The sequence below is a fragment of the Onychomys torridus genome, chromosome 8 (genome assembly GCF_903995425.1).
Source record: "Onychomys torridus chromosome 8, mOncTor1.1, whole genome shotgun sequence".
Taxonomy (NCBI): domain Eukaryota; kingdom Metazoa; phylum Chordata; class Mammalia; order Rodentia; family Cricetidae; genus Onychomys; species Onychomys torridus.
Genome location: NC_050450.1, coordinates 20,038,443 through 20,044,073, shown reverse-complemented (window position 1 = coordinate 20,044,073; position 5,631 = coordinate 20,038,443). Strand labels below are relative to the sequence as shown.

Here is a 5,631-nt window from a genome sequence, read left to right as displayed (position 1 = left end):
CCCTATTGGTGAAATTATTAAAGCCACTCCACATAGTTAAAAGGGAGGTTTATTTTGTGGGGTAACTTACAAATGAAGGGATAGGTTGTAGGGTCTGGCAAAGGTATAGCGCAGTCCGGCGGTGTTCTCTGGAGAACTCTGCTGGGTCTACCTCCTGCGTCCAGCTTCCCAGAACCAAGAGAGAGACCTCCTCTCGATCCTGGGTCTTCAGCTTCCTCCTCCGCCCTGCCTTGTGGGCATGACCATTACCGAAGCCTCAATGGGGGTGGGAACTTCCAGGCCACTACAGAGCCCTGCCCTTTTCTGAATAGAAACAGAGGAGTGGTGGATCTGGGGGAGAGAGGAAGTAGGGGATGGGGCGGGGCTGGGAGGAGTGAAGAGAGAGGAAACTGCTGTTAGGATGTAAAGTATGAAAGAATAATTTAAAAAAAAATTGTTTTGTTAGAATATATTGGTTCTACATAATAATGGATTTCAAACATGCACGTCACATTCTGCTTCCTTCCCACCCTATGCTGACCACCTCCCACTCCTCCCAACTAGCCCTCATACTCTCATGGTGGTGTGTAGGGGAACTCAGTGGGCTTCTTTAAGGTTATGAGTGCGAGTTAGTTTCCAGAAGCATGGCGGCCACTATACTGAAGAAAAGGGCTCCCCGCTGTTCCTCATCTCTTCCCTGTGTTAGCATCAGGTAGGGGTGGGGCCCCATGAGCTCTTTCCTCTTACTTCTTGCCTCTGTTTGGTGTGAACGTGGGGGAAGGAGCAGCTCACATCTTCTGTGGCCCAGAACCACCTCTCCCCTCACTGTCCCTGGCTTCTATGCCCTAGCAGCACGCTGTCTCGGCCAGCACTACTCCCACCCTCCCCACTCTCCCACCCCTACCCCAGTCCTCCAGCACAAGGAGGGATCATCCGCCTTGATCATCCGTCCCGCAGTGCATGCGGGTGAGAAATGTGCTTTCTCCGAACGCCACTTCACAAAGCTCCGTCAGAGAGTTATGGGGGTTTTGTTTGTTTGTTTTTTTGTTTGTTTGTTTGTTTGTTTGTTTGTTTGTTTTGGGGGGTTGTTTTTAATTCCGACCACTTTTTTTTTTTGGTAATAAAAATTGAGTCGGTGCTTCAGAGGGCTTTAAAAAAGAGGCGATTTCATCTGGAGACCGTGACTGCCACCTGGTGGATGATATTCGTTGCGCAACTGCAAAAAGGCTTTGCGTTCAGAGTGGACCACCATTCTTACTTCTTCGTTGTCTTCTCGGTGCTTTCCTTAGAAGAGCAGTTGAGCTGGAGAGGAGTCAGAGGCGACTGCGACACCGTGTGCGAGCACCATTACAGACACAGTCTGAAACAGGGTGAGAGAATGTGGCTGCTAGAAGCTCGCTACCTGCATTTGAACCCTGTAGTTCTAGAACTTCCTTTCTGTGACTCTGGCTGAGCTGTTTAATCACTGCTCTGTTTGCCTCTCCCTTATCTGTAAAAAAAAAACCTGCCAGTAGCAGTCCCCACATTAAAGAATAATCCTTCTCCCTCATCCAAGGTTTCGCTTACCCGTGGTCGGCCTCGGAGAACATGAAATGCAGAATCATGAGCCATTCTAGGCAGCACGCTGTCACTCAGGTCACGAATCCTTTTGTCCGGCTCATGCAGGTGTGCATGCTACCTACCTTTTTAGTCGCCTCAGGACTCCAGCACAGCGGGGCTTGTTTTAAATAATCCTGAGTCCCTTTACAGCAGCCCCGCGGTCCAAGAGTGAGGACGCTGGTAATTCACCCGTGCTAGACCGAGTACTCTGAGTAAAAGGGAGAGTTGGTCATGTGTGTGTGGAAAGGAGGAACCAGACTGTGTAGGGAGCTTGGTAGTATCCAAGTTTTCAGGTAGCCAATGGGTGTCTTAAAAGGTTTCGCCGGTGGATAGAGGTAACCCCAGGGCCTGTGCTTCAGGACAGCTGTGGGAATTAAATATTTACTCCACAGAAGCACCTGATACCCACCTGCATCACAAAATCTGCTCACAAATGTTCCTTGGGTGGTAGCCCAAGGCCCTCCCCGCTGCCTGCCAGGGAGGAGGCTGCCCCATGATGGAGGCCCAGTGACCCCCATAAGTGACCCTGCACCACCTCCTCCAGCTCCCCAGTCCAGCCTCCCAACCCCCCACAAAACCCTTCTTGCCACCCACTCAGAACTCCAAGCCTCTTCCATTAGCTCCTTCAGCTCTGAAAGCTCTGAAGCACTGCTCAGTGACTGCCAGGGACCCTCTAGGGTCTGGCTATCCTTACCAGTGACCCCATGCTTCCTCCCCAAAGTCCCACTCTCAACCTAACAGAAACCCTCCAGCTGCCCCATGAGGCCTGGAGACCCAGGCTAGCAAGCCCACACCTCAGCCTTCTGGCCCCTCTCTGCCTTGGACTCCCCAAAGCCTCACTCACCCATCAGGGACCACATGCCTCTTCTCCCTGCCCCTTCCTGTCTGGGTCTACCTAAAGCTCCCCAGCCACCTGCATAGGACTTCCTGCCACTGTACAAGACTGGGTACATTTGGCCTGTGTTGTGGGCCAAAACATAACATTAAAAAAGTAACCAGCAACTCCAGATGTCTCATAATATAGCAATACGGAAAAGCAAGACAACATAGCATGGGGTCACCGGTAAGGATAGTCAGACCCTGGAGGGTCCCTGGCAGTCAGTGAGCAGTGTTTCAGAGTGTTCCCCAGGAATCACTAGTCCCATAGAATAGTCTCAAAGGGAGCATCTAAGACATAATGCAGGGCCCAGAATTCAAAAGGACAGCTGTAAACATGTCCAATGAATTCAAAGAAAACACAAGTAAATCCCTGAATAGATGTAAGGGTATACAAATGAGCTGACTGAAGCCCCCAAACACACACACACACACACACACACACACACACACAACTGAATGAAATGAAGATATGAGTGAATTCGGTGTAATGTTCTCACAACAGAGTTATTTTGGAGGCATGCAGGCCAAGTAACAGTCAACAGAGACAGAAATACTGAAGGAGAAAAAAATAACCAGAAATGAAACTGGAAGTGAAAACTTCAAGTAAAAACTTCAGTGGGAAGCCTTGCCCAAAGAGTGGACTGTGTACAACACACAATGGCAAGGCTTGAAGGCAAGAGAGAGGAACTGGATTCTTCAAAGAAAATGATAAAAACATAAAAATCCCATGAATGGAATATTCAGGATCTTTGCAACACCATGAATAGACCAAATCTACAAATAATAGAAATGGGAAAAGAATTCCAGAGCTGGGACAAAGAAAATACTTCCAATAGAATCATAGAAGAAAACTTCTCAAATCTAGAAAATTGATGTCTGTCAAGGTATAAGAGACACACAAGACACCAAAACAGTTTTATACACACCAAACTCAGGTGCACCCAATTTCATAAAACAAATACTACTAGACACTGAAGCCATAGATGCCAACACATTAATGCCAACACAGTAGTAGTGACTTCAATGATGCACTCACACCAAGGGACAAGTCATCTAGATAATAAATAAATAAACAGTAGCACTAAGGGATGCCACAGAGAAAATGGTTTTAGCAGACATCTACAGAACATGCCACCCAAGCACAGCAGAATACAGACTCTTTCTAGCTGTCTATAGAACATACTCTAAAGTAGATCACATACTAGGACGCAAGAGAAGTCTTAATAAGTACAGAAAGTTAAGGTAACTTCCTGCATTCATTCAGACCACAATGGAACAAAATATCATCAGTTGCTGGAAATCAATAGTAAAAGACACTACAGAAAACACATGAACACATGAAGATTGAATAACACATGACTGAGCAACAAATTGGTCAATGAAGAAATCAAAATGGACATGTAAAAATTTCTATAATTAAATAAAAATAAAGATACTACATACCAAAACCTACTAATTAAGGTAGTGCTAAGAGGGAGATTCATAGCTCTAAGTTCCTTAAATCAAAGAATGAGAGCATCTCAAATTAATAACTTAGTGATGAACCTTAAGGCACTGGAAAAATAAGATCCCACCAAACCCAAAGGTAGTAGCTATAAAGAAATAACTAAGGCCAGGACAGAAATAAACATCAATGAAAATATGATCTGATTCTTTGAAAAGATTGATAAGATTGACAAACTCTTGGACAAATTAACCAATAGAAAGATGAAAGAGCCAAATTAATAAGATTAGATATGGGAAAAGGAGACATTACAACAGATGCCAATGGTCAAGCTAGAGTCATCAGAGAGGAAGGAGCCTCAGTTAAGGAAATGTCTCCATGAGATCCAGCTGTAAGGCATTTTCTCAATTTGTGATCAATGGGGGAGGGCCCAGGCCATGGCGGGTGGTGCCACCCCTGGGCTGCTGGTCCTGGGTTCTGTAAGAGAGCAGACTGAGCAGGTCAGGGGAAGCAAGCCAGTAAGCAGCACTCATCCATGGCCTCTGCATCAGTTCCTGCCTCCAGGTTCCTGCCCTGCTTGAGTTCCTGTCCTGTCTTCCTCCAACAATGGAGTGTGACCTGGAAGTAGAAGCCAAATAACCCCTTTCTTCCCTAACTTGCTTTTTGGTCACAGTGTTTTGTTACAGCATTAGAAACCCTAGCTTAAGACACCAACCAAATTCAAAAAAGCATCAGATCATACCTTTAAAACCTATGCTCCTCTACCAAACTGGAAAAAAAAAAAAAAAAGACCGTATGAACCATATGAATGTCTTGATGAGTTTGACCTAAATGGAGAAAAACTCAAAGCATCCCCACTAAACTAAAGACTAACAGTGTCCACTCTTCTCATCCCTATTCAACACAATACTTGGCATCGTAGCCAGAACAGTAAGACAAGATAGGGAAATGAAAGGAGTACAGAAGAAGTCAAATGTCTCGAGTTGCAGGCAACGTAATTCCACAATCAGGGAGAAAACAGGAATGCCCACTACTCTTCTTAAATGGTGTTCTTGAAGTCTTGGCTAAAGCAATAAGACAAGATAAGGAAGTAAAATATATGCAAATAGGACAGAAATAAAGTATTTGCAGATGCTATAGTTCTATGCATAAGAGACCAAAAAGACCCTCCCAAGAGACCCTCTTGGAACTGATAACTACTTTCAGCAAAGTGCCAAAATAAAAAATTAACATTCAAAAAATTGTCTTCCTATATATCAATAACAAACCTGCTGACAAATGAGGGGGGAAAATGTCTCAGAGAAACACATTGGGATAAAGCTAACCAAGGAAGTTAAAGAGCTATCCAGGAAGACACTAGAAGATGGAAGGACCTCCTATGCTTACTGGAAGAATTAAATTGTGAAAAATTCTATCTTACTAAAAGCAATCTACATATTCAATGCAATCCTCATCCCATCAAAAATCCAACACCATACTTCACATTTTTAAAAATCTTAAAATCTATATAGACACCAAAAAATTTGGGATAACCAACACAATCCAGAGCCAAAAAAATAATAATGCATGAGACATCACAATCTATTTCAAACTATACTATGGAACTCAGTAACAAAACAGCACACTACAGGAACAAAACAGACACTCAGATCCTTGGAATGAAAGACTGAAATCTAGACCCACACATCTACAACCAGCTGGGTTTGTTTTGACAAAGATGAAAAACACAG

The 5,631-nt window shown here is 44.5% G+C and overlaps 1 long non-coding RNA gene across 1 annotated transcript; it reads right to left on the bottom strand.

The window, feature by feature from the left end:
• Positions 1-335: 335 nt before the first annotated feature.
• On the bottom strand, positions 336-1,777 carry LOC118588429. Its single transcript, XR_004945594.1, has 3 exons — positions 1,546-1,777; positions 1,238-1,339; positions 336-364 (listed from the first exon to the last, which is right to left on the bottom strand). It is a non-coding gene; the product is annotated as an uncharacterized LOC118588429 (long non-coding RNA).
• Between the last annotated feature and the right edge of the window lie 3,854 nt (positions 1,778-5,631).